Here is a 24,400-nt window from a genome sequence, read left to right on the forward strand (position 1 = left end):
CAGGTCCACAACAAAGAACCCAGTAAAACTATCTTTTTGGGCATTGATAAATACCGCCCACAATGGAGAGGTAGCTCTCTTGTGAGGAGTATATCCAGGCAGGAAATGGCCTGGATCCACCGATTGAAATGCTATGCCCCTTTTGGCCTCAACATCGATGTTGATGTCAATTGTTTTATAGATAATTCCTGATTTTCTATCCTAAGTTTTTCTTGTTTTTTTTTTTTTTTTTTTTAGCAATTTTGGTAAATTCAGTTATTTATTTATTTTTCATTATTTGATATTGTATTCATTCAATTGTAATCCCTCTTTTTATATATATTCATTATATTATGTTAAAATGTTTTAGTGTTGGTTTATTTTATTATTAATTTTTTTTTGTGGCATGTGCATACTATGTATGTGGGTGTAGATTATGTTTTTGCCCAATTTATATTTGCCTGGCCACATTTTAGTGCTTTTTAAGTAAACCCTTTATGTAAACTCGATGTGGGCTGAGGACCAAGACTTTCTAATCATTTTAGAATCTCATTTACTTTTCTGGCCCAATTTTTTTAGGTGAGGGTGTCTTGTCAGTCTTCATGGCTCTGGCGGCCGGTGCCGACTTTTTGCCAGCTCATGGTTCTGTCAATTGATCCCCCTCTTCCCCCCCTTTTTTCTCTTCCTTCAGTGTGACAAGAGGCTCATCATAACCCCTCTTTAAATCTTCCTCCCCCCATTCATGCTTATATTATTTACCATTTTATTGTTGTTTTTATCTATATCTGTTTGTCACTAGTTAAGATGGCGGACACGCATAGCTTCTGGTCCGCCATATTGGATATCACCTGTCTCTGTCCTCATCTCAGAACGAGGCTTGGTTCTCATTTGTATGCATTTATACGCGATGCGTCAGTGCGTCGCCCGTGCCCCAGACAACGTCATTGTATGACGAAACGCGCATCGGGCAGTAGGACGTACTGACATTTTGCGTGCTGTCCCCGGAGAGTCACGGGCGCTCGCAGGCCGGCCGGCTACTTGTTTGCTTGATTTTATACACCAGTTTGTAAGTGTTACTTTTTTTATTAATAAATTATATCTACGGTATTACGCTATGGGAAGTACTTTTTCTTTCATGCCCTGATGTCTTGGTACCGGAGGGTTCCTTCCACCTATTGATTGCTTATCGATCTTGGACCAGTGTTCCCCAGGAGCTTATTATCTGATACTTCCTAGAAAGGCCCTGCCTGGGTTTAAGCCGCAAGCTCTTTCTTGCTTGCCTCTGGTAAGCGCGCATTTGTTTTGGTGTTTCAATATCACTGGTGATGGAAGATTGCAATTTTGGATTTTGAACCCAGCTTATGACACATTGTTTTGGACTTTTTTGTTAACCCTTCTCTAATATCACTATATTTTTGTGCAATTATCATTATTATCACTAACTATGTGACAATCACATTTTAGATTATCATCTTTTAGCGCAGCTATTGTTTATCTTGTTACTGTGCATATGTTCTGTATTTCATATGTTAGCTGCTGCTTCACACATCTTTTGTTTGATTTTTTGTTTAGTTTTGTTTACTTTTGTTTATTTTGAGCGCGGTATTGATACCCTTTTTCCTACACTGTGCCCATCAATTGCTACCACTGTGCCATCAAACGCAGCCACTGTGCCATCAAACTCAGCCACTGTGCCCATCAATTGGCGCCACTGTACCACCAAACACAGCCACTGTGCCATCAAATGCAGCCACTGTGCCCATCAATTGCCGCCACTGTACCATCAAATACAGCCACTGTTCCATCAAACGCAGCCACTGTACCCATCAATTGCCGCCACTGTGCCATCAAACTCAGCCACTGTGCCCATCAAAAGCAGCCACTGTGCCATATCAAATGCTCCCACTGTGCCATCAAATGCTGCCACTGTGCCATATAAAATGCTCCCATTGTGCCATCAAATGCTGCCACTGTGCCCCATCAAATGCTCCCACTGTGCCATCAAATGCTGCCACTGTGCCTCATCAAATGCTCCCACTGTGCCATATCAAATGCTGCCAGTGTGCCATATCAAATGCTGCCAGTGTTCCCCCGCCTGCCGTCTGCACATACCCTGTCTCGGTGGGACAGCTCCTCGATGTCTTCTCCCACCCTCTCTTGCCGTTCTCTGCTGATGCCTGATAGGCGTCCAATCACAGCGCCTGTCGTTTCAGCCAATCAGGTGACGGGTAACAGATCCGAGCACCTGACTGATATTCATTCGCTTTTCTAACACAGCTGAGTGACCTGCGAGCGCCCAGCATGGCGCTCGCAGGTCACCTTTTTGAAGCCTAATAGAGCCTATGGCTCTAATCAGGTGCTTCAAAAACACCCCCGCCACTGTAATTCAGGCTCCCGGCGCCCGAAAAGGGGCCGGGCGCCTGAATAGGGGGTGGCAGTGGTGGCCATAGATAGATGAATTCAATGCATGAATCTATCTATTGGTGATAGAGGGGGTGGTAGGAGAGAGGGGGCGGCGCTTATGCGCCCTTATGGACGCACCGCCACTGGGTTGAAATATTAGTTTTGGGTTGATTGATCCATTAAATGGCATCTGGCAGAATAGTAAAGGGGCATCTAGCATTGTAGACTTGTTTTTGATGATGTGGGCTACAGAGCTATCATCCATCATTAAATTTGTTGTAATACCTGACCTGGGACCAGTACACAGACTTATTCATGGGCTTCCTTAACTCAATGCACATTACAGTGCGACATAATGCTTGGTTACACACCAAAACAAACCTCTTTTAAATGAGCCCTTAAAGAGGAAGTAAACTCTCCCACTCTGATGCTTCTTTTCATTTAGTCCATTATAATAAGTAATTATCAAACTATAGCCACTGTAATCCAGCCCAAATCGCATATTACTTACTGTTTAAAGAAACTTTAAAAAACTTGTTTCCAGGGGTAAGGCAGCGCCATCTTAAGTATTGTTTTTTGAGTCCACAGTAGAGTGTATTTCCGCCCTTACATTGAGCACTTCCTGTACTGTTAACCAAGCCTCCTTCTCAATCCTACATTTCTATGGCAACCCTGCTTCCCTGCTCATAGCTGACTTGTTTTATTTCATAGTATTTGCTTGTGCTGATTATCTAGTGTTTGCCTATGTCAGTCTTATCAGCTTCAGCTGATAAGACTGCAGTAATGCTGTCCGATGCCCAGGTTTACACTCCATGTGATGTCACATGGTCACATGGGGTGTAGTAGGAAGCTCTGAGTGATTATGCAGTCTCATGGGATTTCAGTGTTGTACTGTAGCGTAGGAAGTCCTGAAAATAGACAGACAAGCACACAGAGTGTGCCGTAATTCAGGGGAGATATGGGCATGCTCAGTGACGTCATTCTCAAGACAAAAAGGATTACAACAATACTAAGCAAGTAAGGAGATATCTACAAGCAGTGCTCATTAGGGTTTTTATGGGACAAAGTTGTGGGGGAGAGTTTACAACCACTTTAACAGTGGTGTTTTTAGGTTTTGTGCTGCCCTAGGCCTGACTAAACTCGTGTACCCCCTAATTTAAATATGATCCACCCATTCCTGTCAAGGCCACACCCCTTTCTTTTTGAGACCCACAGGTCACCTGTAAACCACACCCCTCCCTTCCTTTTTAGGCTCCACCTTTTCCTCATAGAGCTCCACCTCTTCCCCTCTGTACATTAAAAGTGGGTACCAAGTGCCTACTTGTAAGCTCCTTGAGGGCAGGGACTGATGTGAATGTACAATGCAGACCTCAAAATTTCAAGTCCTGAGCCACTAGCCAGGCCTTAAGAGTTACTCAATACTAGTTGCACCACCCAACCCCTGCCCTGCCCTGCCAATAAACACGCTCTTGTAAATTATCTCATGAGATGACACTGTAAGGCCCCTTTCACACGGGGTCAATCTGCTTTGACAGACTCTACTGAGCAGGCAGATGACAGGTCTGTCTCCGCTCACTGTGCTGAGATGGACCCGTCAGAGCACCACTCTCCTCTATGGGGAGATTGGATGTCACCTGGTGTGGAAACATGGTGTCAAGCCCCCCTCAATCCCTAGGATCAGTAATGCATAATGGCCGACAGGCCCTCTTACCAGACTCAGCGAAACAGCAGCAGTGATCCCTCTGGCTGGATGTTCGCTCACCTTGTATTGTGTAACGCTCTCTCTGGTGGCGTTGGGCAGCGTGGCAATCTCTCTGGTGGCACTGGGCAGTGTGGTGCTCTCTCTGGTGGCTCTGGGCAGCGTGGCGCTCTCTCTGGTGGTGCTGGCCAGCGTGATGCTCTCTCTGGTGGCCCTGGGCAGAGTGGTGCTCTCTCTGGTGGTGCTGGGCAGCATGGCGCTCTCTCTGGTGGCACTGGGCAGGGTGGCACGCTCTCTGGTGGTGCTGGACAGCGTGACACTCTCTCTGGTGGTGCTGGCCAGAGTGGTGCTCTCTCTGGTGGTGCTGGGCAGCATGGCGCTCTCTCTGGTGGCACTGGGCAGGGTGGCACGCTCTCTGGTGGTGCTGGACAGCGTGACACTCTCTCTGGTGGTGCTGGGCAGCGTGGCGCTCTCTCTGGTGGCGCTGGGCAGCGTGGCACTCTCTCTGGTGGCGCTAGGCAGTGCGGCGCTCTCTCTGGCTTCCCCCAGCACAGTCCTCTAGTTTTCATGTCTCCTTTAATTGGCTGCTACAGTGTGGCACTCACTCCCTCAGCTTGCTCCCAGGATCTCTCTCTCTTCCTCCAGCAGAGTGCATGCTGGGGGGTGTAGCTGGCTCCCTCTGGAGAACAATGGAGAAGCCAATCTTCTGGGACTACATGTCCCATGATGCTCCCCTAGTCTCTTTTGATTGGCCTCCATTGTGGCCAATAGGGAGGGAAAAAAAGCTGGGTGATGAAGCTGAAAACAGCCCTCTCTCTTATCCTGCGGACAAGTAAAGGGGGGGCGAGTGGGGGAAACCTTCCGACAGCCTCTCCCCTATCACAGTGCCGCTGCTGAGTTCTCCTGAGAAGTAGCACGCTGTCACCATTTCCTGGATTTTGTCACCCAGGTGCGTTCCCCCCAGCATCGCCACTGCCTGGGGGTTCCCCACCTTCTCCTCCGCCCCGGGGAGGAGTTACAAGGTGTAAGGATGCCAGTGGAGGAGGGTAGGCGGAGCATTAGGCGGAGCCTCCGCCAGTTGAATGGCCAGTCACCGGCCGCTCAATGGGGGAACCAGTCCCTCCCCCCCAAGTGGCAAGTACGCTCCATACTGCCCAGCAAGCCACCGGCCACCAGGGACTGTATATGTGCGGGAGGCGGCCGTGCAAGGCGGGACTCGAGGAAGGGTTGGGGGGGCTTTTTTCGTGCGGGGGGCGATTTTTTGGCACCCCCCGCAAAGTGCCACCCTAGGCCTGGGCCTTGTCGGCCTAGGCCAAGAGAGTGACAGCACTGGCCCTTAACCACTTCAATACCAGGCACTTATGCACCTTCCTGCCCAGACCAATTTTCAGCTTTCAGCGCTCTCTCATTTTGAATGACAATTACTCGGACATGCTACACTGTATTTAAACAAAATGTTTATAATTTTTTTCTCACAAATAGAGCTTTCTTTTGGTGGTATTTAATCACCACTGGGTTTTTTATTTTTTGCGATGTAAGCAACCATTTTAAAAAAAAAAAACACTTTTTTTTGTTTCTATAAAATATTGCAAATAAGTAATTTTTCTTCATAAATTTGGGCCAAAATTTTTACTGCTACATATCTTTGGTAAAAATAACCCAAATTCGTGGATATTATTTAGTCTGTGTGAAAGTTATAGAGTCTACAAGCTTTGGTGCCAATCACTGAAAATTGATCACATCTGATCACACCTGATGTACTGATGGCCTATCTCATTTCTTGAGACCCTAACAAGCCAGGAAAGTACAAATACCCCCCAAATGACCCATTTTTGAAAAGTAGACAGTCTAAGGTATTTAGTAAAAGGCATGGTGAGTTTTTTGAAGTTGTAATTTGTATGGAGATACTACATGTGTGGGACTTTTACACAGCCTGGCCACATACAGAGGCCCAACATTGAAGTAGCACCTTCAGGCGTTCTACGAGCATAAACTGCACATCTCATTACTCAACCACCTATTACAATTTTGAAGGCCCTGGAGCAGCAGGACAATGGAATTGCCCACAAAATGACCCCATTTTGGAAAGCGAACACCCCAATGTATAATCTATGAGACATAATGAGTCTTTTTAACGGTTCATTTTTTTCCAGAAGTTTTTGGAAAATGTGGAAAAAAAATGAAAACACATTTATTTTTACACAAAGTTGTCCATTTATAAGATATTTCTAACACATAGCACGTACATAACAAAAATGACACCCCAAAATACATTCTGCTACTCCTCTTGAGTATGGAGACATGTTTGAGACTTTTACACAGCCTGGCTACATAGGGAGTCCCAACATTCAAGTAACACCTCCAGGCGTCCTAGGAGGATACATTACACATATAATTTTCTGACTACCGATCACATTTTTGAAGGCCCTTCATATTTCTAACACATAGCAGGTACATACCAAATAACAAAAGATTACCTGTGGCTTTAGAAGTGCAGTTATCCACAGAGGAGAGCATCCAGGCAGCAGGCAGGGATGTGGTCAGCGACAGCAAAAGCAATCGTCCAGGTCGCATATTGGCCCCATAAAGAATGAGGAAGGACATCTGGTTACAAAGGATGGGGAGATGGCAAAGGTATTTAATTCTCCTCCTCAGTCTTCATGAGGGAATTGGGGGGCTTCAGTAACCAAAACTGCAGTGTTTATCCTGGTGACACATCACAGGAAGCAACCTCATGGCTAACAGAGTGTCAGAAACCATGAGATCAGGCTGAGACAGAGGTACAGTTAAATCATACTTGTTTAATAATAAAAGTAAAAAGAACAAACGTAGTCAAAACATAGCCAAAGTTCAGTAACCGGAACAGATAGTCAGCCAAGCCAGAATTCAGGGATCAATGTAGTGGAACAGCAAGTAGGATCTGGAGCCAGAAGGGATGTCAGCAAAGCAAGTCTTGAACAGGATCACAGGAGATAGTTTCTGTGATGTTGACCAAGGCGAAGGCAGAAATCCTCTGGACTGGACGGCTTAAGTAGGCAGGACTGACGAGCAGGATATCATCTACAGCTGAGTAACTGTGGAGAGATAGGAGCTGGCAATTAGCAGACAGCTGAGCGGCCAGCTCAGAGAAGGAAGGGCTGAGCCCAGCCCTGACAGTACCCCCTCCTCAATGACCCCTCCCCCTCGGAGGACCACCAAGCTTGAGGGGAAAATGTCTTTGGAAATCACGGAGGAGGACAGGGGCATGTACATCCAAGGATGAGACCCAAGAGTGTTCCTCTGGACCATACCCTTTTCAATGCAAGAGGTACTGTATGCGCCCACGGAACCTACGGGAGTCAATAATGAACTGTACTTCATACTCCTCATGGGTCTCAACCTGTACAGGGTGAGGACGTGGCACCGAGGTGGTAAAGTGGTTGCAGACCAAAGGTTTTAATAAGGAGACATGAAATACATTCAAAATACGCATATTAGAAGGAAGGTCTAATGCGTAAGCCACTGGGTTAATCCTGCAAAGAATACTGAAAGGCCCAATAAACCGAGGTGCAAACTTCAGTGAGGGAACACAAAGTCGGAGGTTTGCAAGATGACAACCATACCCTGTCCCCAACCTGGTAGGAAGGTGCAGGCAGGCGTCTGCGGTCAGCATGGAGTCTGTACCTATCATTAGCATGTCGCAAAGCCTCCTGGACTTGTGCCACGGAGATGCTCCTCTAATGGCCCAAACGAGTTGATTCTTCCCAGGATGGCCAGCTGCCTTGGGAGAATGGTAAGTCTGGAGCACGGCAGTACGGAGACTCTCTGGGACAAAGCAGCGGTCACAAGGTTTCTCAAGAGGAGCATGGACCTGAGCAGCAAGAATTTTGTCACCCAAAGGAGAAGTAAGACTGGTGCGAACCATAGCCAGAATACGATCAGGAGGAATCACAGGAACTGGAACCGACTCCAACTTAGAAGTGGAGGAAAATTGTCGTGACAAGGCGTCAGCCCTTACATTCTTAGTACTGAGTAAGAATGAGACAATGTAATTAAAACTCGACAAGAAAAGAGCCCATCGCGCCCTTCTGGGAGAGAGGCGCTTAACTTCAGACAAGAATGTGAGATTCTTATGGTCAGTAAGAATGAGACCCGGCACAGTGGTACCTTCAAGGAGATGTCTCCATTCTTTCAGGGCTAAAATGATCGCCAACAGCTCTCTGTCACCAATCTCGTAATTGCACTCTGCAGGTGACAATTTCTTGGAAAAGTTCCAAGTTATTTCCTAACCTAGGTTTGCGCTGGTTACTGTCAATCACAGCCAGTGAGCCACAGATGAGAGAGCAGGGGATGGGGCCTAACCGCGGCTCTGTGTGTCTTATGGACACATAGAACAGGGCTCAGGAGTGAGCACCTACCAGTGCCCCATAGCAAGCGGCTTGCTATTGGGGGCACTGGCTAAGAGGGAGGAGCCAGGAGCACCAGTGGGAGACCTGAGAAGAAGAGGATCAGGGCTGCTCTGTGCAAAACCATTGCCCGGAGCAGGTAAGTATGACATGTTTGCTATTTTTAGAAAAAAAAAAAACCTTTAAGCTGTGTACACACGACCGGACTTTTCCACTGGACTGTTCCGGCGGAACAAATCCGTTGGACAATTCGACTGTGTGTGGGCTTCATCGGACCTTCAGTTTACTTTTTCTGTCGAAAATCAGACGGACTTTAGATTTAGAACATATTTCAAATCTTTCCGACGGACTCGAGTCCGGTCGAAAAATCCGTTTGTCTGTATGCTAGTCCGACGGACAAAAAAGGACGCAAGGGCAGCTATTGGCTACTAGCTATGAACTTCCTTATTCTAGTCCCTTCGTACGTTATCACGTTCAAACCAACGGACTTTCGACCGGACTTTAGTCCGTTCGTGTGTGGGCAAGTCCGGTCGTTTGAAAGTCCGTCGTAACTCCGTTGGAAGTTCGTTGGAAAGACCGTCATACCTTTGATGCTGAAAAGACCGCTCGCGTGTACGCGGCATTAGAATCACTTTAAGTTAGCCAATAAATGGAATCACTTAAATTTAAAATGTTCTGCTTAAACTGTATATATTACATTTACAACAAGGTAAAGTTCATGTGTGTCAGTAAGGAAACATTTATATTACTTTAGTTTTGCCCATTGAACAGTATATAATGCCTGACAAAGAAGTCAGGGTGTTTGAAATGCCAGCATTTAAGTTCTACTGGGTTTTAATAAATTATGCCATTTAACCCACTTCCAGCAACTTATACTGTGACAATTAAATCTGCGTGCCCTTAATATTTATTTTGACTTATACAGTATATAAAAACTTTTAGTGATTTCTATTACTGAAATACTCCTCAAAACTTTATTATAGATTCTGCCAGAAGGTGTCTCTGTTTTACAAAAGACACAGAAAGACTTCTGAACAGGTTGCTGATAACATATTGTAACAGCACAAACAGTACAATTAAATATTAGCTTGCACCATTTTATTATCAGCAAATAGAGACAAAGGAATAATAAAAAATCTGCTCCAACAACAATTCACCCAATCCACTCCCACAGTCCAGTGTATTTTAGTCCACCTCTAATTAACACAAGGTTCAATTTCTTCAACATTAAATACAAAAATGCAGTTCCCTCACTAAAGATAGTTGGCGAATACTCCTTTGGAGAAGCAACAAGAGTGCCAGGGTCATTGTTATCAGTCCCTAAAGCAGCCATTGTAAACTAGGGTTCCATGGAGCCCAAGGGCTCCTCCAAAAGTTGCTAAGGGTTCCTTGAGCTGTGGTCGATTGACCTCTCATTTAATTGCGCCTGCATAGTTCCGGGGCCAACACCAGTTAGCAGAGTCAGCTACATGACACCAATTATTTTTTTACCAATCTGTAAGAGGGGCATTCTTCTTACCACCACCACCACCACCACCACCATAAGGGTAATTTTTCCCACTGACCACCAATGTAATGGGCATTCTTCCCATTGACCCCTGGTGAATTGGTTTTTTCAGGAGTAATTGTTTCAAGGGTTCTTCTAGGGTGAAAAGGTTAAGAAAGGCTGCCCTAAAGTCATCCCCACTGAAATGTATACACAATGCACTCCAAAAAAGGGAAAACAGGAAGTTTAGCTTACGGCAATGACTTGGTTGTCACTCTGGGGTGGGAAGTTAGGGAAAGTTTTCCCAAAGACAGTAACAAAAATTAACAGAAGATCTTTCCCTTCCTCACTCTGTTTTTAATTTTTGTCTGGAGTTCTACTTTATGGAAGTGGCAGATGAAAAGTATAAAATGTATTTATTGTCATCCTTAAATGAACCCGTACTTTTCACCATGCAGGAAAAACCAACAGGTTCACTTTGTTGGTGGATTCCTGCAACCTATAACTTCCCTTAACTGTCCCATCACGCTGTTTGGCCTTATGAGCAAAGAAAAATGCTTGGTACTTACAGGTATGGAATGCATGTGACTCACTCCAATCCCCCCCCCCCATGTAATAGGGCTGGTGAGTTGTAATTGGCTGCTCCAGCACTCAGTGTTGTTACATAGGGTCAAGTCCTCAGCCCTGTTCAAGTTCCAGGTCATGACTTGAAGCCCATACAGGGATAACTCTAATGGGGCCAACTCTTTTTACATCTAGTTGGCTAGCAAGGTTGCAGGGGGGGGGGGGGGGGGGTGAAGGAATGGAAACCATGAGCTGATGGTGGAGTTGCCATTAAAGTGCCTGGGTAAAGCAAAGGATCATTTTAAAACCAATTTATAAGTTCTGCTGTTTATCCTGCTCAACAGCTGCCATTACAATCCATACAGTTAAGGTGACCATAAAGGATGGGATTGTCAGACTCTACATAGTATGAGCAATCATGTGACAATCTCTGTGCATGTAGTCATCTGGCTTTTTGTCAATCTTTCTGTTAGAGAGGTAATCCTATGAAACAAAAATGGAGAGGTTGCCTGAAATGCATTGAACAGTGGGTGTGCATATCAGTCCTCAATGGATGTATGGCCATCTTTCTGATATAGGTTAGCCCTGATTCACACCTCAGCATTTTGTAGCTTGAAGTGCCAAAACGCTCAACAACCAAAATCTCATGTTTTAAATTGTGGCTGTTCACCAATGACAGCTCAGGTGCCTGTATCTCAGCACCTGAAGCTCAAAGGCTTGTCATACTTGTTACAACCTGACTGTACAATCTTTATACAATCAACTGTAAATTTACCAAAACCATGTAATATAAGGACCTACTGTACCTAACCTATCTAATCAATTTGTATCCAGTCAGGTTAGGCCCTGTTTACATTGGCACTACAAGCAGGGATTTGGGGCACATTTTTAACGCTACTCAAATGCCTAGTTAAGCAGTCTGCAATTGATACTATAGACAGCACACAGAGCTCTTCACATTATCAAAACATGAAGCGTTTGCATTGTGTCTCTATGCTTCAAAAACGAAGCTACATGTGGAGTTTGCAGTGGCGTAGCGTGGGTTGTCAGCACCCGGGGCAAGGCAAGTAATTTGCGCCCTCCCCCCCCAACCTGCGGACTTTTATCACTCCCAGAGTCCCTTCAAATAAAATAGTACTGACCTACCTGATTCCTATACTGACCACTACACTAACCTACTTGATTTCAACACTGACCAACCTGATTCCTTTACTGACCATTACACACTACACTGACCACTATACTATACTGTCCACTACACTAAGAACTACACTGACCACTATACTGTCCACTACACTACACTGACCACTATACTGTCCACTACACTGACCACTATACTATACTGTCCACTACACTAAGAACTACACTGACCACTATACTATACTGTCCACTACACTAAGAACTACACTGACCACTATACTATACTGTCCACTACACTAAGAACTACACTGACCACTATACTGTCCACTACACTGACCACTTTACTGTCCACTACACTGACCACTATACTGTCCACTACACTGACCACTATACTGTCCACTACACTGAGAACTATACTGTCCACTACACTATACTATACTGACCACTATACTACACTGAGAACTTCACTACAGTGACCATTACACTGTCCACTACACTACACTGACCACTATACTACACTGACCACTATACTATACACTCCACTACACTGTCCACTACACTAACCACTATACTGTCCACTATACTGACCACTACACTATACTGTCCACTATACTGACCACTACACTGAGAACTACACTACACTGACCACTATACTGTCCACTACACTACACTGACCACTATACTACACTGTCCACTACACTACACTGACCACTACACTACACTGGGTGTAGGTAGTGGTACACTAGGTTTCTTCACAGTAAGAGCTGTGAAAATGTGGAATAGACTCCCTCCAGAGGTGGTTCTGGCCAGCTTAGTAGATTGCTTTAAGAAAGGCCTGGATTCTTTCCTAAATGTACATAATATAACTGGGTACTGACATTTATAGGTAAAGTTGATCCAGGGAAAATCCGATTGCCTCTTGGGGGATCAGGAAGGAATTTTTTCCTCTGCTGTAGCAAATTGGAGCATGCTCTGCTGGGGTTTTTTGCCTTCCTCTGGATCAACTGAGGGTATACAATTGGGTATATTGGATTGTACGATATATTTTTTTTTCTTTTTTTTTTATGGTTGAACTGGATGGACTTGTGTCTTTTTTCAACCTAACTATGTAACTGTCCACTATACTACACTGACCACTACACTATACTGATCACAATACTACACTGTCCACTACACTACACTGTCCACTACACTACACTGTCCACTACACTACACTGACCACTACACTATACTGTCCACTACACTACACTGACCACTACACTGTCCACTACAATACACTGACCACTACACTATACTGACCACAATACTACACTGACCACTACACTACACTGACCACTATACTATACTGACCACTACACTGACCACTACACTACACTGACCACTACACTATACAGACCACTATACTACACTGTCCACTATACTACACTGTCCACTACACTACACTGTCCACTATACTACAGCCCACTACACTACACTGTCCACTACACTATACTGACCACAATACTACACTGACCACTACACTACAATGTCCACTACACTAAACAGACTACAATAATACACTGTCCACTATACTACACTGACCACTACACTATACTGTCCACTACACTACACTGACCACTACACTACACTGACCACTACACTACACTGTCCACTACACTATACTGACCACTATACTACACTGTCCACTACACTATACTGTCCACTACACTACACTGACCACTACACTACACTGACCACTACACTATACTGACCGCAATACTACACTGTCCACTACACTGTCCACTACACTACACTACACTGTCCACTACACTACACTGACCACTATACTACACTGTCCACTACCCTATACTGACCACTACACTACACTGTCCACTACACTACACTGACCACTATATTACACTGTCCACTACACTATACTGACCACAATACTACACTGACCACTACACTGTCCACTACACTATACAGACTACAATACTATACTGTCCACTATACTACACTGTCCACTACACTACACTTTCCACTACACTACACTACACTGACCACTACACTGTCCACTACACTATACTGACCACTACACTACACTGTCCACTACACTACACTGACCACTATACTACACTGTCCACTACACTATACTGACCACTACACTGTCCACTACACTACACTGTCCACTACACTACACTGTACTGACCACTACACTATACTGACCACTATACTACACTGTACACTACACTGTCCACTACACTACACTGACCACTACACTACACTGTCCACTACACTAACCACTATACTACACTGTCCACTATACTACACTGTCCACTACACTATACTGACCACTACACTACACTGTCCACTACACTACACTGACCACTATATTACACTGTCCACTACATTATACTGACCACTATACTACACTGACCACTACACTACACTATACAGACTACAATACTATACTGTCCACTATACTACACTGTCCACTACACTACACTGACCACTACACTACACTACACTGACCACTACACTACACTGTCCGCTACACTATACTGACCACTACACTGTCCACTACACTACACTGTCCACTACACTACACTGACCACTATACTACACTGTCCACTACACTATACTGACCACAATACTACACTGACCACTACACTACACTGTCCACTACACTACACTATACTGACCACTACACTATACTGACCACTATACTACACTGTACACTATACTGTCCTGCCTAGTCTTCCTATACTGATACTACATATACGGCGCCTGTCTATTCTCATTCCCCCCCCCCCTCCGTGTTTATCCATTCCTCACCATCTTGTCTTGCATCGGTCTGGAGGATAGGAGGAGGAGGAGAAGACAGCGGCCCCGGCGGCTCACACTCTCGTCTCCCCCGCACTCCGGCCAGCATGTTCATTGTTTCCCGGCGCACTGTGATTGGGCGTATGGGGGTCATGTGCGGAGGCGGGACTTCAGGAGCAACCGTGATCGCGGATAGGCCAGCCCCACGCCGCACATGACCCCCATACGCCCAATCACAGGGCGCCAAACACTGGACATAGCGGCGGAGCATGGGGGACACAGGAAATTAAATTAGGAGGAGGCAGCCAGTAGTGACACTACTGGCACGAAATTGCGCCCCCCTAAATGTCACGCCCGGGGCCACCGCACCCCCCGCACCCCCCACGCTACGCCACTGGGGGTTTGGAAGGAGTTGAAGCATCTTAAAAGAGAAGGAAGACTTTTTTTGGCTATACTTCTTCTATGGATCATAGGAGTGCAGTTCGTTCTGCACTCCTGTAATCCATTTTCATCTGACAGAGGGCTAAAGTCAGTTGTCGACTGACATCCCAAAGCCGGTCCAGGCCCTGTAAAAGATCCCGACCATATGGTCGGGATCTGCCCAGAAGCCTGGACCGGCACCTGGCCCAGCCTCTCAGTGAACTGCTGAGAAGCTAAGTCAACCCCTCCTGCTTCCTCCACAGCCCAGCACTTCAGCGAGCACTGGAGGGGCAGAGAAACGAGCCACTGTCGGACAGTCATGGCTCTCTGCTCAAAGCGCACAGGGAGAACTGAGCAATCAGGGGTTCATTGCTGCATCTAACTACAGTGAGGGAAAAAAGTTTTTGATCCCCTGATAATTTTGTACATTTGCCCACTGACAAAGAAATGATCAGTCTATAATTTTAATGGTAGGTTTATTTTAACAGCGAGCGACAGAAAAACAACAAAATTATGCAGAAAAATGCATTTCAAAAAAGTTGTAAATTTATTTTAATGCGTGAAATAAGGATTTGACCCCTTCGCAAAACATGACTTGGTACTTGGTGAAGAAACCCTTGTTGGCAATCACAGAGGTCAGACGTTTCTTGTAGTTGGCCACCAGGTTTGCACACATCTCAGGATTGATTTTGTCCCACTCCTCTTTGCAGATCCTCTCCAAGTCATTACATTTTCGAGGCTGATGTTTGGTAACTCGAGCCTTCATCTCCCTCCACATACGTATTTGTATAAAAAAGTATAAATTTATTTAAGACAAAAGGATTATTATTATTAAAATCGTCCTATAGAAGGAAGTATACACAGTATCAGATCTCTGAAGAAGAAGTAGACACTTGGACGCATGTCCACCCAGACAGGAGGACCATAGATCCTGTCCTATGTTAGTTCAACCTCGACATGTTTTGCGGTGTGACCGCTTCTTCAGGAGTATACTTCAGAGGATAATGTGTGTGAGCATCTCTACAAAAAACAAATAATAGATGATCAAATGAAAGAACAAACAACATATATGTATAGCATGGATTAGAACATGTGTGGGGCCAAGATCAGTTGTGGCATAGAAATTGGCCAGTTCAAAATCCAGCTATAAATTATGGTAGCGTATGACACATAATCCCCAAAACATAAGCATTCCCGTGTATGTTGGATAACAGGAGCTTACCAAGACTGGACCAATTCAAACCAACAGGGCGTCCGCAGGCCCCGAAAGGGGCAATATTTCGGGCGAGTGTGAAAGCCAGGTCATAATGTACAAATTCAGACATAAATTGTCAAAAATAAAGAATGTATGTATGTATAAGTAAATAAAAAATATATATATTTTATAGGAAGGACCGCTAGTATAGTATACAGGTTGTCCACATACTAAGTGTGCTAACTTGGGTCACACTCATATAAAGTATATGCAGAACACGGTCTAATATAGATATATGTGTGTCTAAAAATACACACACCCCTATAAATCATGAATGATACACACCTGTTAAAATGTTTAAACAGACATATGGAAGGCGTTGGAATGTAGGACAGACTCCTCGGAGATGGGCTTATCAGATTTTAGGCTAGGGACAAGGCCTTAAAAAATATATATATATATATATATATATAGATATATATATCTATATATATATATATATATATATATCTCAGATAGTGAATAAATTCAAATTAGAAAAAAAAGAAAGAGAATATCACAAGGAAATATATAACTAAAGTTCCAATTCTGAAAAAAAGGGAACAGCAACAAAGTAATAAATGTATAATGTAATGACTCTGTAGAGATGAATTATACGAGGTAATTCATGAGACTGACCAAGACTTAGTCTAACCATCACAGAGTGGTTACAGATGGAAAAGACCAGTCCTAAGCCTGAAGCTCACAGGCAGTGTGAAACAAAGGGTCACACTCTAAAAAGAAGAGAAAAGAGCATACCAATAAATGTATCAAAAAGCAGTGTAACCAAAGCCCCAAAGGAGGGATTACACATGTCTGCAAAGGAAAGCCTACCTCAGAGAATAGCCAGAGTAGAGAAGACCCCCGCCCTCCGTGCCTGCAGCATCGCCTATAATGGGAGATAGCTCCCATTAAATAGGCCTGGCTCCTATCCAGGGAATGTCAAGATACGGCGCCATGGCGCCGATCAGTGACGTCACTGGATACGATCTCGCACTGCGCATGCGCAGTACCGCAAACACGGCACTCAGAGCCAGAGAGAATTCTCTTTGCTGAGAGCCGTTCGCCTGTCCCACAAGTAGGGATGAGCTTCGAGTTTCGAGTCGAACTCGTGTTCGACTCGAACATCGGCTGTTCGCCAGTTCGCCGAACAGCGAAAAATTTGGGGTGTTCGCGGCAAATTCGAATGCCGCAGAACACCCTTTAAAAGTCTATGGGAGAAATCAAAAGTGCTAATTTTAAAGGCTTATATTCATGGTATTGTCATAAAAAGTGTTTGGGGACCTGGGTCCTGCCCCAGGGGACAAGGATCAATGCAAAAAAAAAGTTTTAAAAACAGGCGTTTTTTCGGGAGCAGTGATTTTAATAATGCTTAAAGTGAAACAATAAAAGTGTAATATCCCTTTAAATTTTGTACCTGGGGGGTGTCTATAGTATGCCTGTAAAGGGGCGCATGTTTCCCGTGTTTAGAACAGTCTGACAGCAAAATGACATTTCAAAGGAAAAAAAGTCATTTAAAACTACTTGCCGCTATTAATGAATTGCCAGTCCGACAATACACATAAAAGTTCATTGATAAAAACGGCATGGGAATTCCCCATAGGGGAACCCCGAACCAAAATTAAAAAAAAAAAATGACGTAGGGGGTCCCCCTAAATTCCATACCAGGCCCTTCAGGTCTGGTATGGATATTAAGGGGAACCCTGGCCAAAATTTACAAAAAAAAAAATGGTGTGGGGCCCCCCTCAAAATCTATACCAGTCCCTTCAGGAGGTCACCCAAGATTTCACGGTACATGGCCCCAATCATCGCCCCTTTAATGTGTTGAAGTTGTCCTGTCCCCTTATCAGAAAAACACCCCCAAAGCATAATGTTTCCACCTCCATGTTTGACGGTGGGGATGGTGTTCTTGGGGTCATAGGCAGTATCCCTCCTCCTCCAAACACGGCGAGTTGAGTTGATGCCAAAGAGCTTGATTTTGGTCTCATCTGACCACAACACTTTCATCCAGCTCTGCTCTGAATCATTCAGATGTTCATTAGCAAACTTCAGACTGGTCTGTACATGTGTTTTCTTGAGCAGGGGGACCAGTTGCCTTGAGAGCATTGACAAGATTCTCCCATGTAGTTCTGGGCTGATTCCTCACCGTTCTCATGATCATTGAAACTCCACGAGGTGAGATCCTGCATGGAGCCCCGGATCAAGGGAGATTGACAGTTATTTTGTTTAATCCGCCATGGGTCAGTCCAGCCCACCTGATTGATACATTTTTTTAGGGCCGTGCAGCGAATACCACTCCCTGCAGTAACATGATTGCTTAGGGCCAGATCCAAGTAGCAGTTAAAGTCTCAGCTAATATATAGGGATATCTGGGTGGCCTAGTTGGTACTGCAGTACTACCTTAAGCACCTGGTGGTTATATGGAGGCGGAATATAGACGAAAGCAAGCATACAATGCATAGAAAATAAAGGACATAACAAAATTATATGTCTCCCTTCATAATCTAAGACACATTCAAATTCTTGATACTCCAGTGAGCCGTTGATCAATACACTCACACCCCGAGAAAAGGAGGTGTGAGTGGAGTGATAAGCTTTCCCCACCCAAGCAAAGTTCAAACATGAGACCGAGTCAGTAGTGAGATGAGTTTCCTGTAGGGAACAAATAGCAAATAGGTGTTTACGTAAGGAGGTAGATATCATAGTGCATTTAAGGGGATCATGCAGTACTCTGATATTCCAGGAAATCACTGGGACTGCTGTCATATCGTGACTAGACATTTAGGAATAACGTGGGAAAGAGGGGGCAGTTGGGCCCCTGACGCACTTGAACATTGTAACCCTCCCCCTGTCCCTGGGAAGGAGAACTGGTAAGACACTGTATATATATGCTGAAGAGTAAGTGATGAGCTATGTAGTCTGAAACATGGAAAGAGTACTGTTATGGAAAAGTAATTTAAAATAAACAAAACCTGGGAGTGCAATGTCACTCCAAACATTAGAAGAATGGCCCCTGTGGTGAACCACAGATGTGGAGCAATAAGTGCAAGCTTCAGAGCCCCATCATCTGTAACAGCCGGAAGGCAAACATTGACAGACTCATATCAGGGGCTTGAAGGAAACCCCCCCTCCGCCACGGTAGGACAACCGGTCTTCTCCACCTCCAGCCACTCAACTTGCCAGTAATGGCCTAACCCTGGATAGAGTTAGGATTGGAAAACACACTTGGTAAAGACCTCTCTGTAGATGCTCTTTATAAGTAGGATCAACAGTTGTCCCCAGCATTACTCGTAGGTATGGGTGAAATAAAATAGAATGCATTCCCGTGAGTACGGACAGAGTCAGGGGTCTTTTTCCTCAATCCTCCTTTGCCAGGAGGCTTGCGGGAAGGCATTTTCATTGGCATCAAACCACGTAGAAGCCTCTGATGCATTCTCAAAGAAATGAGCCTGGCCCTGTGCTGTAATGCGCAACCTTGCAGGATATAGCATTGTGTAAGGGGCTTGAAGATGCTTTTTCACCTCAGAGAAGTGAACCCTGCATTTCTGAACCTTGGAAGAGAAGTCAAGGTAAAATGAAATTCTTACACCGTTAAACTGAATATTTTGTTTTTTCACGGGCTAGTAGCATAATAAACTCACTGTCCCTGTAATGCAGCAGGTGAGCCAGGATTGGGCGTGAGGAATGGCCAGGTGGCAGGGATCTAGTAGGAACTTTATGGGCTCGCTCAACAGTATGAAGCAGTGTAAATGCCTCTTTGCCAAAAATGTCCAGTAACCATCTTTTAGCAAACTCAGTGGGATCTCTGCCTTCCACCTTCTCTGGTAGACCCACTATGTGCACATTGTTGCGCCTCAGTCGATTTTCAATGTCATCAGCCCTCATGTCTGCAGCTTTGGCCAACCGGGCATTCAACTGGGTTTCTCTGAGTAACCGTAGCCATTTTCCTTTCCCTTCTCTTTTGCAGATCCTGTCTTATCAAAAACCACCTTCTCTTTCAAGCCTTCAAAGCGATTTGCAAGTTGTTGACCGAGGCTGTACATTTGTTAACCGCCCGCAAAATCTCTGCCAAGGTCCGTTGTTTACTATCCTTATCCCCTTCTTCCTCACCTTCCTCTGGCTCTGTTGCGGGGTGTTTTAGCTGGTCAGTAATGGCCAACAAGGCCGCATCTCTCCCTGCCTCCTCCTGCTCTGTGGCATCCCCCTTTAGCACATCCTCCAGCTCAGCCGATCTGGCAGGCTCAATTGGCCCAGATAGCTTTTGGGCATAAAACCTCACATCTTGCGGAGGATCAGCAGCATTTGCCTTGGGAGTTTTAGGTGGTTTACTCACGGTCTCCTTATTCTTCTCCACACCACAAGGAGTTCGCTGTGGGAGGGATGCTGCAGTGCCATGTTGGTGCTTAATAGCGGATTGAATACTTATTTCACTCAGTAACATGCAAATCAATTTATAACTTTTTTTAAATGGGTTTTTCTGGATTTTTTTTAATGTTATTCTGTCTCTCACTGTTAAAATAAGCCTACCATTAAAATTATAGACTGATCCTTTCTTTGTCAGTGGTCAAACGTACAAAATCAGCAGTGGATCAAATACTTTTTTCTCTCATTATAGGTGAGTATAATTGTTTGTTTTTTTTTAAACCCCTAACTTCTCTTTTAGCTGCTTCCCTTCAAGTCTATTGTATTGTGCCATAAACGCACTGGCATGCATTTGTGGCACGTTAGGCTTTGTTCTCTACAAAACAAAAATAGGCATCTAGGGTGCACTTTTAACATGCCTTTAACGTACATGAAGTGCACATAGGGAGTTTGGAGAGCATTTTAACTCACGTTAAATTATTATTATTATACAGGATTTATATAGCACCAACAGAGCTTTACAACACTGGGGAAGGCAGTACAATTGCAATACAATACAGGAGGGATCAGAGGGCCCTGCTCGTTAGCGCTTACAATCTAGAAGGGAGGGTCAAGTGGAACAAAGAGTAGTAGCTGTGTGGGATGATCAGATGGACAAAATGAAAATAAAGTTGTTAGGTGTGGGTAGGATAGGCTTCTCTGAAGAGGAGGGTTTTCAGGGATTATCTAAAAGCTAATAGAGTAGGAGATAGATGGACAGATTGGGGTAAGGAGTTCCATGGGCTTGGAGAGGCGCTGGAAAAGTCCAAGAGATGAGCATGGGAGGAGATGATGAGAGAGCTAGAGAGCAGGAGGTATTGAGAAGAACGAAGAGAACAATTAGAGTTGTGGATGACTTTGTAGGTAGTTGTTAGTATTTTGAATTGAATTTGTCGGGTGAGCGGAAGCCAGTGGAGGGATTGACAGAGAGCAGTAGCAGAGACAGAGCGGTTGGTAAGGTGGATGAGTCTGGCAGCAGCATTCATGATTGAAGGGGGGATAGAGTATGTAGAGGTAAGCCAATGAAGAGGGAGTTGCAGTAATCGAGCCGAGAGATGATCAGGGAGTGAATTAAGAGCTTTGTTGTGCCCCAGAAAGGGGCATATTTTGGAGATGTTGCGGAGGTTGAGGCGGCAAGATTTGGACAGTGATTGGACGTGGGGCTTAAAGGAGAGTTCAGAGTCCAGGACTACACCTAGGACCTTGGCATGTGGGGATGGGCTGATAGTTGTGCCATCGATTTTGACAGAGAGATCAGGGGAAAAGGCACGTGGGGGAGGAAAAATGATAAGTTCAGTTTTGGATAGATTAGGTTTGAGGAAGTGTTCCGACATCCATACTGATATATCTGATAGTAAATTAGTGATACGTGAGGAGACTGAAGGAGTGGGTTGAGGGGTAAAGAGATAGATTTGAGTGTCGTCAGCGTAGAGATGGTATTGGAAGTTGTGGGAGGCTATCAGCTGACCCAGGGAGGAGGTGTAGATTGAAAATAGGAGAGGTACAAGAACAGAACCTTGGGAGACTCCAACAGAGAAAGGAAAAGGAGGAAATAGAATTATAAGTAACTCTAAAGGTGCGATTGGATAAGTAGGTAGAGAACCAGCAAATAGTACAGGCATGGAGACCAAAGGCGTGGAGTTTTTTGAGGAGGAGGGGATGGTCAACCATATCAAAGGCAGCAGAGAGGTCCAGGAGTAGGAGTACAGAATAGTGTCCCTTAGTTTTGGCCATTAGTAGATTGTTTGTTTGTTTTAAGGGAGCAGTTTATGTGGAGTGTTAAGGATAAAATCCAGACTGAAGGGGATCAAGAAGGCTATTATCAGGTGGATGCTCAGTCAGTTGTAGACTAGATGTTCAAGCAGTTTGGATAAAAAAGGGGAGCATGGAGATGGGGTGTAGGTTGTTAAGATTGGATGGGTCCAGTGAGGGCTTTTTAAGTATGGGGCTGACAAGTGCATATTTTAAAGATTTGGGGAAGATGCCAGAAGAGAGGGAGAGATTGAAGATGTGGGATAGAGAGTGTAGAATAGAGCTAGAGGGTGAATGTAGCATTTGCAAGGGAACAGGATCCAGGGGGGCAGGTGGTAAGATGGACGTTAACAAGTAATTTAGCAACCTCGTTTATAATGGTGGGGTTGAAATAGGGAAGTAATGATTGCACTTGGGCATGAGGTGTAAAGCGTGGAGGGTATCTGAACAGTAAAGATCCTCCTCACAAATTGTATCAATCTTCTGTTTGAAGTGATTGGCAATCTCCTGGGCAGTGAGTGAGTTAGTGGGTGGAGGCAGTGGAGGACGAAGCAGAGAGTTGAAGGTAGAGAAGAGTCGATGGGGACGCGATGATACATTTTTAATAAGAGTGATGAAATAGGTCTGCTTGGCAGTGAGGAGGCTGGAATTATATTTTTGGAGGGCATATTTATACAGGCTGAAATCTTTCTGGGACCTCGTCTTATGTCACAGGCGCTCGAGAGCACGGCTGTGTTTTTTCAGACTTCTAGTATCATCTGTTTGCCAGGGTTGAAGAGGAAGGGGCCTGGTGTGTTGTGTGTGCCAAACAACACACGTTAACGCCATAGGTGCCTTTGTTCAAGATCAGTATTTTGAGCAAGTGTAAACAAGCGCTAAAGGAGATTGTATAATCAGATTGTAATGAGTTCAGTGAACTAAAAAGATATATCAGCTACTTTTGAAGCAGAATGTCCCTGAAGACTTTAATGGGAGTGCCCAAAAAAGCCTGAAAAGTAGCATTTTTAAAGCAGAAACAACCATCTCCTCCTTCTAGTAACTAACTTTCTATTTGCTAAAACAAAAACACTCAAGGTGAATACGCCATAGCCAAAGTGCAAAAGCACACTTGGAAAAAAAAACTGCTTCAGAATCACCTGTAAACGCTCATGCTCAGGTGTAAATGCAGACTTCAAAAAAATCTAATCACAAATAATGGACTAGCAGAACAATGTATGTAGACTCAGTCACAAGGCTGCAGTCATACTGTAGCATTTCATGAATGTGGGCAAAATTACGCAATTCTGCATGTTTACCAAACACATAAAAAACGTGTGCCACGCTTGCCGTGCCATTCAATGTTAATTGCACCACAAGCACAAAAACGCGTAACAAAAGCGACAAACCACTTAATTAAATAATGTACAATGTTCAAAAAGGTCCATGAACTACTTGTTGTATTTGTTGCATGTGGGCAGTCCAATAAAATGAATGAGCTGCCCCATGCATGTGGTGCGTCAACGTGCAAAATGTGCATGTGCACAATTTTGTGCATCTTCACAAAACACTATAATGTGAATCCAGCGTAAAGCCTCGTACCCATGGTACGATTGTTGGCAGGGGATTGTCTGTTGACAGACTGTTGTCCCAAAATCTTACCGTTAGTACGCTCCTTTTGACAACTGTTGTCCAACTTTCGGCCAACAAATGTTGGATGACAGGCTTGTAAATTTTCGGCGGACAATGGTTTGATGTCAGATTTTTGTATCGTCAGCACACAATCCGTCACACAAAAGTCGAAAGTACAAACACGCATGCTCGGAATCAATGCTCACCAAACACGAAATTAGCAGAAGGGGCCCAAAGGGTGGCGCTCAAGAGCTGAAATTCCTCGTAGTACGTCACTATGTTTGTGTTTGTTGCACGACAATTGTGTAACATTAGTATGCATGACAAGATCCTGGCACACGCCCTTTTGACAAAAATCAGACGCTCGGTTGGCCAACAATCTTACCGTGTGTACGAGGCTTTACAGTGTGTGTTAAATGATACATAAACAAAAAAGGGGGGGAGCTTGCTTTCTATGAATTGCAACAGTAAATATTATTTATGGACGCCAGTTTTGGTACTTTGTAGCAGCTTCAAGCTTCCATCAC

The sequence above is a fragment of the Aquarana catesbeiana genome, linkage group LG03, assembly GCF_042186555.1.
Source record: "Aquarana catesbeiana isolate 2022-GZ linkage group LG03, ASM4218655v1, whole genome shotgun sequence".
NCBI lineage: Eukaryota > Metazoa > Chordata > Amphibia > Anura > Ranidae > Aquarana > Aquarana catesbeiana.